The sequence below is a fragment of the Oncorhynchus clarkii genome, chromosome 17 (genome assembly GCF_045791955.1).
Source record: "Oncorhynchus clarkii lewisi isolate Uvic-CL-2024 chromosome 17, UVic_Ocla_1.0, whole genome shotgun sequence".
In the NCBI taxonomy this organism is placed as follows: domain Eukaryota; kingdom Metazoa; phylum Chordata; class Actinopteri; order Salmoniformes; family Salmonidae; genus Oncorhynchus; species Oncorhynchus clarkii.
In genome coordinates, this window is record NC_092163.1 from 17,435,415 (window position 1) to 17,448,700 (window position 13,286).

Sequence of the window (13,286 nt, forward strand, 5' to 3'; positions counted from 1 at the left end):
CCTAATTGAACTAAGACAGGGATTTTTACTAGGATTAAATGTCAGGAATTGTGAAAAACTGAGTTTAAATGTATTTGGCTAAGGTGTATATAAACCTCCGACTTCAACTGTATAAAAGCATTTGAGACGACAGAAAAACAAAATATAACACCATTGTAATTTATGCTTTATTTGACCAAATCCTGTCATGTATTGTTAGCCACTGCCAGCGGTCTTTACCTTTAGCTCAGACACCAGATGCTTTAGCCCGGATAGCTTGGATAATATCTGCCAGTCTGCACAGCGCGATATCAGCCCTGAGCATATCAGACTGCCTTATTCCACGACATCACCGGATTCCTGCTGAAAGCTCTGGACCATTACACCGGATCATCGCAGCTAGCTATGTTCTACCGAGTGGCTATTTTGGCTAACGCCCTTGTCCAGAAGCAAGCACCAGTTAGCCTCAAGCTAGCCTAATCTCTCGGCTAGCAAACAAATTACACCAACTACAATACCTCTCTTGCTAAATGGCCTGGACCCTTTGTCGACACAGCAGCTGGTCTGCTGACGTGATTCGGCCGATGTGCTCTCAACCAGCCTCTGCTAGCCCCAGCCCACTAGCTTTTCTGAACGCCGGGTCTCCCGCTCGCCCAGCATAGTAACGAGTACTGAACGGCTCCCTGTTTCATCTATTGCTGCTAATTGGACCCTATGATCACTCGGCTACACAGCTGATGCCTGCTGGACTGTTCATTAACACGGTACTTAATTTTGTTTATCTGTCGGCCCCAGCCTCGAACTCAGGCCCTGTGTGTAGCTAACTGACCCTCTCTGCCCATTCATCGCCATTTACCCGCTGTTGTTGTTGTCTTAGCTGTTTACCCGTTGTTGTCTTACCCGTTGTTGTCTTACCCGTTGCTCTCCCAATCAACACCTGTGATGGCTTTGTGCCTCTCTCTAATGGCAATATGCCTTGCATACTGTTGTTTAGGGTATCTCTCATTGTTTTATTTTACTGCGGAGTCCCGCTCAACATGCCTCAGATAGCTCCTTCGCCCCACCCTCCACACATGCGGAGACCGCACCTAGCTTAACTGGCGCCTCCAGAGATACAACTTCTCTCATCGTCACTTAATGCCTAGGTTTACCTGCAATGTACTCACACCCTACCATACCCTTGTCTGTACATTACGCTCTGAATCTATCCTACCATGCCTAGAAATCTGCTCCTTTTATTCTCTGTTCCCAACGTACCAGACGACCAGTTCTTATAGCCTTTATCCGTACCCTTATCCTACTCCTCCTCTGTTCCTCTGGTGATGTAGAGGTTAACTCAGGCCCTGTATGACCCCAGGAGCTTACTTTTATGGTCTTCTGTAACCGTAAAAGCCGTGGGTTCATGCATGTTAACTTAGGGAGGAGGCTTCTGATTGTTTTCTTTATTCACCGCTTTAGCATACTCCAGCAACCCTGATGTCTTAGCCGAGTCTGAATCCTGGTTTAGGAAGGCCACCAAAAATCCTGAAATTTCCATCCCCAATTACAACATTTTCCATCAAGATAGAACTGCTAGGCCTCCCGGGTGGCGCAGTGGTTAAGGGCGCTGTACTGCAGCGCCAGCTGTGCCATCAGAGTCCCTAGGTTCGCGCAGAAGGCTCTGTCGTAACCGGCCGCGACCGGGAGGTCCGTGGGGCGACGCACAATTGGCCTAGCGTCGTCCGGGTTAGGGAGGGCTTTGTCGGTAGGGATGTCCTTGTCTCATCGTGCACCAGCGACTCCTGTGGCAGGCCGGGCGCAGTGCGCGCTAACCAAGGTTGCCAGGTGCACGGTGTAGCCTCCGACACATTGGTGCGGCTGGCTTCCGGGTTGGATGCGCGCTGTGTTAAGAAGCAGTGCGGCTGGTTGGGTTGTGTATCGGAGGACGCATTACTTTCAACCTTCGTCTCTCCTGAGCCTGTACGGGAGTTGTAGCGATGAGACAAGATAGTAGCTACTACAACAATTGGATACCACGAAATTGGGGAGAAAAAGGGGTAAAAATTCATCAAAAAACAAAAAAAAGATAGAACTGCTAAAGGGGACAGAGTTGCAATCTACTGTAGGGATAGCTTGCAGAGTTCTGTCATACTATCCAGGTCTATGCCCAAACAGTTAGAGCTTCTACTTTTAAAAATCCATCTCGCCAGAAATCCCTCACTGTTTCCGCTTGTTATAGACCCCCCTCAGCTCCCAGCTGTGCCGTGGACACCATATGTGAATTGATTGCCCCCGAACTATTGTCAGAGTTCCTACTGATAGGTGACCTAAACTGGGATATGCTTGACGCCCCGGCCGTCCTACAATCTAAGCTAGATGCCCTCAATCTCACACAAATGATCAAGGAACCTACCAGGTACAACCCCAAATCCGTAAACATGGGCACCCTCATAGATATCATCCTGACCAACTTGCCCTCTAAATACACCTCTGCTGTTTTCAACCAAGATCTCAGTGATCACTGCCTCATTGCCTGCGTCCGTAATGGGTCCGCAGTCAAACAACCACCCCTCATCACTGTCTAACGCACCCTAAAACACTTCTGCGAGCTGGCCTTCCTAATCGACTTGGCCTGGGTATCCTGGAATATTGACCTCATCCCATCAGTAGTGGATGCCTGGTTGTTCTTTAAAAAAGCTTTCCTCAACATCTTAAATAAGCATGCCCCTTTCAAAAAATGTAGAACTAAGAACAGATATAGCCCTTGGTTCACTCCAGACTTGACTGGCCTTGACCAGCACAAAACATCCTGTGGGGTACTGCACTAGCATTGAATAGTCCCCGCGATGCGCAACTTTTCAGGGAAGTCAGGAACCAATATACATAGTCGGTTAGGAAAGCGAAGACTAGCTTTTTCAAACAGAAATTTGCATCCTGCAGGACTAATTCCAAAAGGTTTTGGGACACTGTAAAGTCCATGGAGAATAAGAGCACCTCCTCCCAGCTCCCCACTACAATGAGGCTAGAAAACACTGTGACCACCGATAAATCCACTATAATCAAGAATTTCAATAAGCATTTCCCTACGGCTGGCCATGCTTTCCACCTGGCTACCCCAAACCCGGCCAACAGCTCTGCACCCCCTGCAGCATCTGGCCCAAGCGCGCCCCGCTTCTCCTTCACCCAAATCCAGACAGCTGATGTTCTGATAAAGCTGCAAAATCTGGATCCCTACAAATCAGCTGGGCTAGACAATCTGGACCCTCTCTTCCTAAAATTATCCGCCGCCATTGTTGCAACCCCTATTACAAGTCTGTTCAACCTCTCTTTCGTATCTTCTGAGATTCCTAAAGACTGGAAAACAGCCCCGGTCATCCCCCTCTTCAAAGTCTAGACCCAAACTGTTACAGACCTATATCCATCCTGCCCTGCCTTTCTAAAGTCTTCAAAAGCCAAGTGAACAAACAGATCACCAACCATTTAGAATCCCACCGCTGTGCAATCCGGTTTCCGAGCCGGTCACGGATGCACCTCAGCCACGCTCAAGGTCCTAAACGATATCATAACCACCATCGATAAAAGACGGTACTGTGCAGCCATCTTCATCGACCTGTCCAAGGCTTTCGACTCTGTCAATCACTGTGTTCTTATTGGCAGACTCAACAGCCTTGGTTTCTCAAATGACTGCCTCGCTTGGTTCACTAACTACTTCTCAGATAGAGTTCAGTGTGTCAAATCGGAGGGCCTGTTGTCCGGACCTCTGGCAGTCTCTATGGGGGTGCAACAGGGTTCAATTCTCGGGCCGACTCTTTTCTCTGTATACATCAATGATGTCGCTCTTGCTGCTGGCAATTCTTTGATCCACCTCTACGCAGACGACACCATTCTGTATACATCTGGCCCTTCTTTGGACACCGTGTTAACAAACCTCCAAAAGAGCTTCAATGCCATTCAACACTCCTTCAGTGGCCTCCAACTGCTCTTAAATGCAAGTAAAAAGAAATGCATGCTCTTCAACCGATCGCTGCCCACACCCGCCTGCCCAACTAGCATCACTACTCTGGACGGTTCTGATTTAGAATATGTGGACAACTATAGGTCAACTATAGGTGTCCGGATAGACTGTAAACTCTCCTTCCAGACTCATATTAAGCATCTCCAATCCAAAAATAAATCTAGAATCAGCTTTCTATTTCACAACAAAGCCTCCTTCACTCATGCTGCCAAACATACCCTCGTAAAACTGACTATCCTACCGATCCTTGACTTTGGCGATATCATTTACAAAATAGCCTCTAACACTCTACTCAGCAAATTGGATGCAGTCTATCACAGTGCCATCTGTTTTGTCACCAAAGCCGTTACTACCCACAACTGCGACCCGTATGTTCTCGTTGGCTGGTCCTTGCTACATATTAGTCACCAAACCCACTGGCTCCAGGTCATCTATAAGTCTTTGCTTGGCAAAGCTCCGCCTTATCTCAGCTCACTGGTCACCATAGCAACAACCACGCGCTCCAGCGGGTATATTTCACTGGTCATCCCCAAAGCCAACACTGTCACGTCTTGATCTGTTTCACCTGTCCTTGTGATTGTCTCCACCCCCTCCAGGTTTCGCTTATGTTCCCCAGTGTATTTATCCTGGTGTTTCCTGACTCTCTGTGCCAGTTCGTCTTGTATGTTTCCAAGTCAACCAGCGTTTTTCCCGTTCTCCTGCTTTTTGCATTCTCCTTTTTCTAGTCCTCCTGGTTTTGACCCTTGCTGTTTCTGGACTTTGTACCCGCTTGCCTGACCATTCTGCCTGCCTTGACACCGAGCCTGTCTGCCACTCTGTACCTCCTGGACTTTGATCTGGTTTGGACCTTTTTGCCTGTTCACTACCATTCCCGTGCCTACCCCTTTGGATTAATAAACATTGTAAGACTCCAACCATCTGCCTCCTGTGTCTGCATTTGGGCCTCACCTTGTCCTGTGATAAACACCTCCTTTGGCCGCCTTTCCTTCCACTTCTCTGCTGCCAATGACTGGGACGAATTGCAAAAATCACTGAAGTTGGAGACTTATATCTCCCTCACTAACTTTAAGCATCAGCTGTCAGAGCAGCTTACCGATCGCTGCAGCTGTACATAGCCCATCGGTAAATAGCCCCTCCAACCAACTACCTACCTTATCCCATATTTGTTTTTTGTTTTTTCTGCTCTTTTGCACACCAGTATTTCTACTTGCACATCCTCATCTGCACATCTATCACTCCAGTGTTAATTGATAAATTGTAATTACTTTGCCACTATGGCCTATTTATTGCCTTACCTCCTTACTTAATTTGCACACACTGTATACAGATTTTATATTGTGTTATTGACTGTACGTTTGTTTATCCCATGTGTAACTCTGTGTTGTTTTTGGCGCACTGCTTCGCTTTATCTTGGTCAGGTCGCAGTTGTAAATGAGACCTGGTTAAAGGTGAAATAAAAAAACTGAAAAAAATAAGCCCCTTGCGTTCATCTTCACTTGCTCTGGGATGCTCTTTAACTGTGAAACCAAAGACCCACATGTTTGAGACATTACGCAACACCTTTTACTGGAGATTTGCTTGCGGTGCCCATAATTTTAAAATCATGTATTTATTTTTTCCCATCAGCCTTTTGATACTAAATTGTGTGTTGTCTGACTTGTCTGTCTCTGTCTGAGGATGAGTGTCCTCTTCTTGGAAAAGGGGGGCTCTTACAAACAGAGCAATCTTCCTCAGATTTTCTGCCCCCTTATTTAACCCAGAGACGGAAAATTACAGTTTGGATTATATTGGGAATTATTTGAACAGGGGATTTCAGTGTGCCTGAACTCTTATTTTGCGGTCCTGCTCTCCATGGATTTATCTCCATACTCTAAAGCTGTGCAGCAGAAACTGAGATAATTATATCCCTTTCTCTTAATTAAAGATGGCCGCCCACTGTTCAGCTATTCAGTTATTATCTGCATCCATCTTCATCCATTATCCCTGTGTCCAGATTGAGCCATGTATGATGTCCACCAACTGCAGTGGGTCCAGCTGTCAGGCCCAACATCTGTCTCCAATCGGCCTGTGGATGTCAAATAGGAGAGAGATTGGGATTTGTCCGAGCCAGGGGGGATTTGGGAGGCGTGCGGAGGACTGTAATTACAGCTCACGTGGCCTCCAGAGTGGGCCGATCAGTCTGTCTAGTGCACAACTAGGGCCCTGGTCAAAAGTAATGCACTATATAGGGAATAGGGTGCCATTAAAAAGTCTGCCTGGTGCCCTGCAATAAATAGAAAATAGAGCATAGATGGAGGCATAGTTCAGACATATTAACCCATTCTAAGGTAATCCTGGCATCCTAGTTAACACTACAGCTGGATTACAGGCCAATATGATAGAATATCATTCAAGCCATGGACTTGGTGTGACCGACTGGGTCCGAACCTGGGTCTCATGGGCAAAACAAGACTGTGTTAGGCCGGTGAGCTTTAAGGCTAGGCATTAATGGCAGGTTCAGGTCTCAGGCAAGGTTACTCATTAATGTGAGCGTGACTCACTGAACGACAGGGTAGGTGGAAAGGAGTGGAAGGACAGGTGATAAAAGAAGCAGAATTGTATGGATTTATATGTGATAATAAACAAGCATTTCCATCATGGCTGGCTGTTGTGAGAAACTCCCACAGGGCATGTGAAAGCCAGGTCTATTTCATAACACAGTATGTTATGTGTATTGTCATCATAGGCTACATAACATGCAATCAGGTACATATGCGCCAAAGCGCTTATGGAAAGCACATTGACCTGTGTGGATTTGGATACACTCTACACACAGACCCAAGTGTTATCGAGGACATTTCCCAAGACTCCATATACAGAGAGAATGTTGTCATTTTTTTCTCAGCTCTTTTTTTCTATGTCTGCTTCTATAAAAGACTGCAGCTGTAATTTCATAAGAGCATTAGTTTTTGGTTGTCATGACGTCACACGGTGTTGATGGTGCAGCACTAAACATGCTTCGTCATAGCTTTGCCATAATAACACCCACAGTACCTTGTCATCCAGTGTAAAATCATACCACAGATTTAACTGAAATAAATTATACAATTGTTCTCAACAAGATGCCATATAAAGGATCACTGAGTATTGCTGGAAATGTAAATTCAACCTATTTTTGCATGTCATGCTTGTTCATATGCAAAGTGTGCCAACTAGGAACTATATATTTAAACACAGTCACTAAAAGGACCTAAAAAGGGACTACACCTCAAAAGGCCCAACATGAACACAGGCTGAGATTTTGGCCAGTTTACTACAGTTCTAGTGAAACTCAGCATTACGTCATTCAGGGACTTAAAACAATAAATATCCCCCAGGAGAGCAGGGTTCAGCAATAGAAATACAATCTCACTGATTGACCATGTCAAGTCCCTTTTATATTGAAGGAGAAAATAAATGCATGAGCATCCAGGCCCGACGTCACGAGGGTGCAAAAGGTGGCAGTGCCCCCTTAGTTGGAATATTGCGCCCCCTCAGTTTTGTATCCCTATTGTGTCCCACAATCTGCCCCCTCCGTCATGCCCAACCGATTTGTTGTGTATGCTTCATTCATGCAACTCCCTTGCATGCATCATACATATGTCATACACATTCTACCGGTTGAATCATTCATTTTTTTGATTGGCCTTCACAGTAGAAGGGCGGGGTCAATTTGACCGATAATCACCTAGGCCAAGGCCGTCGAGCCCAGCAGCAAAGGCACCTGCACAACCGTCTTGCAGGCTGGTGACATAGGAGGTACCCAACCCTAGGAGGGGCCTGCAGCCGCCAAGATACCCAACCCGCCTGTACTGTGGGAGAAAACTGGCATTTTGTAGCGCGTGGTTCAAAGGCAGAGAGTGGCTGGAATATTCCTGTAAGGAAATACAAGCACAAGGACACCCCCGCTCCAAGCAAACGGCAAAAAGTAGTGAGTAGTAATCTAAAAGAATATGTGGTCGAAACAACAATGGGCCAGCAAGAAGAGGATAATGAGAGGGAGTGTAAAAGACAGTGTCAACGAACGAAACAGCCAACTTGTTGAGGCCCTGTGTGCCTTGCACCCAGAGAATGAAACCCTTATATGGATGTGGAAAAGGTGAAAACACTGCTTGACTTAATCTCAGGAGATTTTGTGGAAGTTGAATACAGTTGAAGTCGGAAGTTTACATACACCTTAGCCAAATACATTTAAACTCAGTTTTTCACAATTCCTGACATTTAATCATAGTAAAAATTCCCTGTCTTAGGTCAGTTAGGATCACCACTATATTTTAAGAATGTGAAATGTCAAAGTGGAGTGAACCAGTCCCTCCAGCACAAAGCACCCCCACAACATGATGCTGCCACCCCTGTGCTTCACGGTTGGGATGGTGTTCTTCAGCTTGCAAGCATCCCCCTTTTTCCTCCAAACTTAACGATGGTCATTATGGCCAAACAGTTCTATTTTTGTTTCATCAGACCAGAGGACATTTCTCCAAAAAGTACAATCTTTGTCCCCATGCGCAGTTGCAAACAGTAGTCTGGCTTTTTTATAGCGGTTTTGGAGCAGTGGCTTCTTCCTTGCTCAGTGACCTTTCAGGTTATGTCGAAATAGGACTAATTTTACTGTGGATATAGATACTTTTGTACCTGTTTCCTCCAGCATCTTCACAAGGTCCTTTGCTGTTGTTCTGGGATTGATTTGCACTTTTCGCACCAAAGTACATCCATCTCTAGAACACAGAACGCAACTCCTTCCTGAGCAGTATGACAGCTGCGTGGTCCCATGGTTTTTATACTTGCGTGTGATTGTTTGTACAGATGAAAGTGGTAACTTCAGGCATTTGGAAATTGCTCCAAGGATGAATCAGACTTGTGGAGGTCTACACGTTTTTTTGTGAGGTCTTGGCTGATTTCTTTTGATTTTCCCATGATGTCAAGCAAAGAGTCACTGAGTTTGAAGGTAGGCCTTGAAATACATCCACAGGTGCACCTCCAATTGACTCAAATTATGTCAATTAGCCTATCAGAAGCTCCTATAGCCATGACATTATTTTATAGAATTTTCCAAGCTGTTTAAAGGCACAGTCAACTTAGTGTATGTAAACTTCTGACCCACTGGAATTGTTATACAGTGAATTATATGTGAACTAATCTGTCTGTAAACAATTGTTGGTAAAATGACTTGTGTCATGCACAAAGTAGATGTCCTAACCGACTTGCCAAAACTATAATTTGTTAACAAGAAATGTGTGGAGTGCTTGAAAAACGAGTTTTAATGACTCCAACCTAAGTGTATGTACACTTCCGACTTCAACTGTAAGTTTACTGTTGCACGCCAATTTCTACAGACTGAAATCGCCCGATCTGGAGAAGAAAAATGGACGAACTTTATGCAGAGCATTTTTAATAGATATCCCGAGCCTCTAACAGCTACAGTTGAATTCGGAAAATGCGTGGCAAATGTCAGAAATAGGCGTATACTTGATTTTCTTTATTGGCGTTGCTGCCAAGTCTACAGCTTGGTACCTGCGTCCAAGCGCCATTGTACTGATAAATCGTGGTAGTTCATTGTACATTATTGTTTGCGTTCCGCGATTGGAAATACATTGTTTTGGCGTGGAGAATTGTTATTATGGTAATTAGCAACTGTTTGCATTGCATTGATGGGCATTGTGCATGTAGCGTTGTCATAACTTGCAATTTCTATAGACGGTTTTTAATTGTCCATGTTTGTAAAGCGGTGCAGTAGCCTGTATTCTTGCGGCAAGAACAGCCGTGCGTGGATGCAAATACATTGTGTGTAATTAATTGTACTTTGGATAATTATACATCCTGTGTTATCAGCAAGAGAAAATAGTTGTGCCCCCTTAGTCATTTCTGATGCCCACTTGCCGAGTTAATCCTGCCGACGTGCCTGTAAACATCACTGTTAGCTGTAAATCCTTGACATGCATTTATCTTTCATCTCAACAAGAAATACCGAGGTAAAGGCAGTTTCGAGTTGGATATTCGCGCTTTCAAGCCACTTGAGCCACATACTCCAAATAAGTGTCATGATGTTGGAAAAATTGCGCACAACATTGCACAGGTCTTATTTTCACGATTTGGACATTAATTCGCTTTACAAAGCTAATAAACGTGGAAATGTGATCAGCATTTTGTATTCCTACTTGAAATAATTAGGGAGCGTAAACAAAGTACAAACTTTTTTTTACATTCGAATTTCAATAGCTCCTTGGTCATGTGACCTACTTGACTCAAACAAGGTTCAGAATTTCAACTGACTACCCTTCTATATTGCACACCCTTTGGTTTGTCCATTTTCATCTCATGCCTTTTTACATTAATTTTTAAAACATTCTAATTTCAATAGCTCCTTAGTCATGTGACCTACTGGCCTCAAACAAGGTTCAGAATGTACACTCAGTGGGCCTACACATTGCACACACTTTAGGTTGTCCATTTTAATCTCACTTGATTTTATGTGTATTTTTTTTTATTTAAAATGTCATATGCTCCTTGGTCATGTGACCTAATGACTTCAAACAAGGTAGCCTAGTGGTTAGAGCGTTGGAATAGTAACCAGAAAGGCAGTGGATAGTAGTTCCTTGCTCATGTCAATTACACACCTAAGAAGCATGCAGTGGATATACACCCATATTGCATAACCTCTAGTCATGTATCTTCTACATTGTTGTACATTAATATTAGTTTGACAATTAGGGGGTTCAGTCCAGTGTTGTGTTAACCCTTTTCTTGAATATTTATCTATAATAATTGGTAGTTCTAAGTATTTATTTTCCCTGGGCCACATCCAGGTTCTCTATCAGTGGCACACATGAAGCAGTTGTTGGCTTTGTTGAACTCTGAATTCATAGGCATGAACTGAACATATGGCAGTCCCACACAACCACATAAAAATAAAGAATTTACATTTACTTTGAATTAAATGTCATTACATAGCAGACATTTTTAGTATATCCTATATCCTATAGCCATTTCTTTTCGCAGTTGCTCCATGTGCTTTTGTGAAGGTTCTACATCAATTTGGGAGGGGATGTTGGGGAAGTTCTGTGCAACTTCCTTGGCCATCTACACCAAAAAATAAAATAGAGTTTTTGACCTAATTGTCACATAACAGCTTACCATTCATTATTGAAAATATAACTATCAAACCTGCATTACAAAGACCCCCCAGCTGAAGGTGTCCTGCTGCTCCTTTCCACTTTATGTCCACCCACTTGTTTTTTCCATGGCAGGATCTTCTCATTTTGAAGTATTCTCTTTTTTTATGTAAACATAATGGAATTCTGATTAGTTATAGGCAAATTAATACTCAGGCCAAAACTGTATGCTGATTTCTTTATCACTATAATCTAGTAGAGGTAATTTCCTTTATGCCCCACAGCCTAAATTATAGGCACTGAACCATTTACAGGAGAATAATAAAAGTTGCATATAGGATCCAACCCTATCACAGAGTGAATAAATGTAGAGCGTTTGTAGACTTTAAGGAAAAAAATATTAAGTGACAGTTTCACCAGTACGTGCTTAAAGAAAGTCAGATCACAAAGATCACAGATGACAGTGCCCATCAAGTCTATGCCAATAGAGAATGAATTGTAAGCACCAAAGTCTGTTGGTGTGTTTGTCAAAATAATATCTGAAAATGTCAGTTGTTGAACAGAATACTTCTACTTGCAACAGCAGTTTATGATATATGCAGTTGAGGAAATATTCCATGTATCAACACTACATGTAGGATGGACATTAGACATTCCCACATACAGTAGACACATAGAGGCATTTTTCAGCTATGGTTTTACCACTCAGAATCCAGAATGGATATGACAATGTGGCCAGCACAGGACGCAATACACCCTTACAACAATCTACTTTTTGATCTTCTTGACTTCTTAAACTGCTACTGTGTGTCAAGAAAAGAGCCCCAATTAGGGGTTAGATTAGGGGTTAGTGTACTCCAGTAAAAAAGGTCTGGTTTAGATTAAAAACTATTGCCCCGTGTCCCCGTTCATAGGGGCATGAGAGACTCGTCAGTGGTAGAATTGAGTTGGCACTTTATTGGGCCAAACACCCACAGACCCACAAGGTTGAGGTTACTCATGGACAGTAATTACTTTTTTTTTTTTTTTTGCAATGTGTCTTCTAACTGTCCAAGAATAGGATCCAAAGTGTTAGGAAATATTTGTTCCCATAAATTCAAAAGAGGATGTCTCTCCTCATACCTCTGGCACTTTAGTCAGACTGCCAGACTGTAAAAACTTTATGATGGAGCCGGCAACACAGTTCCCATTGACTAAGCACCACGGAGACCAATCAGGAGAGAATACATACAGGTCAAGGGTGCCAATTGAAGGTCAAGGGGTGTGTCTGTGCCTTTTGGATTACTCTCTCTTTACAGAGAACCCCTGTGGTTCAAGTCAAGAGCTACCCTTTCCCCTTCAGTCTGCTCTGCGCATGTCTGAAAGTGACAGAGCCAGCAGCCAAGTATTTCCACAGTATGTCATAAAAAATTATTATACTTATGAATGTATGTAAAATGCTAATATGAATTAGATCCAGTACAATGGAATAACTATCGTCCACTGACTATATAAGGGTAGTCAGTGGACATTCTGAACCTTGTTTGAAGTCAGTAGGTCACATGACCAAGGAGCGATTTAAATTTTAAATTTTGAAAAATTAATGTAAAAACGTGTGAGATTAAAATGGACAAACTAAATGGTGTGTGATGTGTAGGCCCACTGAGTGTACAATCTGAACCTTGTTTGGAGTCAGTAGGGCATATCACCAAAGAGCTATTGAAATTCAAAAATGTAAATAAATATTTGAAAATAGTGTGAGATGTAAATCGACAAAAAAAAGTGTGTGCAATGTGTGTCTATGCCATCAGGTTAGCTACAACCCGTTTTGAAAGTTTTAGGAGCAATGGTTAAAGAGCTATGGAAATGTGAAAATTTTAATTTGTCACTATGTTGATGGTCCCTAACTGCTGTTGGTGGACGTAAGGAAAACTATTTTTAATTTTTTTATTTCACCTTTATTTAACCAGGTAGGCTAGTTGAGAACAAGTGCTCATTTACAACTGCGACCTGGCCAAGATAAAGCAAAGCAGTGAGACACAAACAACAACACAGAGTTACACATGGAATAAACAAACATACACAATAGAGAAAAGGTCTATATACAGTGTGTGCAAATGAGGTAAGATAAGGGAGGTAAGGCAATAAATAGGCCATAGTGGTGAAATAATTACAATTTGGCAATTACACACTGGAGTGATAGATGT